We start from the raw sequence: 399 nt of genomic DNA on the forward strand, positions 1-399 counted from the left end.
GAGGAGCTTTCCAGCATCGCACCTGCCCAGGCGGTGTCTGGGGGCGACCGGAGAGGAGAGCCTTCCCCCGCCGCCTTCCCTGCTGGTCCTGACCGAGTCACGGTGCGGTCTCACTGACTCTCCTCCGCAAGCCCATTCTGCAGACTGGGACGCTGAGGTCCGAGAGGTGCAGCCGGGAGCTCTGGCCGCCCAGCTGGCGGGGGCTGCTCTCCCGTTCTCATCCCGGTCTGCTGCTCCGGTCCGGTCCGGTTCGGCTGCCGGGGGGGTGCCGCTGGGCCTCTCAGTCCCACCCCAACACCGCTTTTCCCCTCCCGGGCTCTCTGGGCTCCCGGCTTCCTTGTGAAAACTTCCTGCCGCGGCGCGGCCCGAGTCCCACCTCCTTCCTGCCCCCCGCCCCTC

This window comes from Myotis brandtii, unplaced genomic scaffold, assembly GCF_000412655.1.
Source record: "Myotis brandtii unplaced genomic scaffold, ASM41265v1 scaffold250, whole genome shotgun sequence".
NCBI lineage: Eukaryota > Metazoa > Chordata > Mammalia > Chiroptera > Vespertilionidae > Myotis > Myotis brandtii.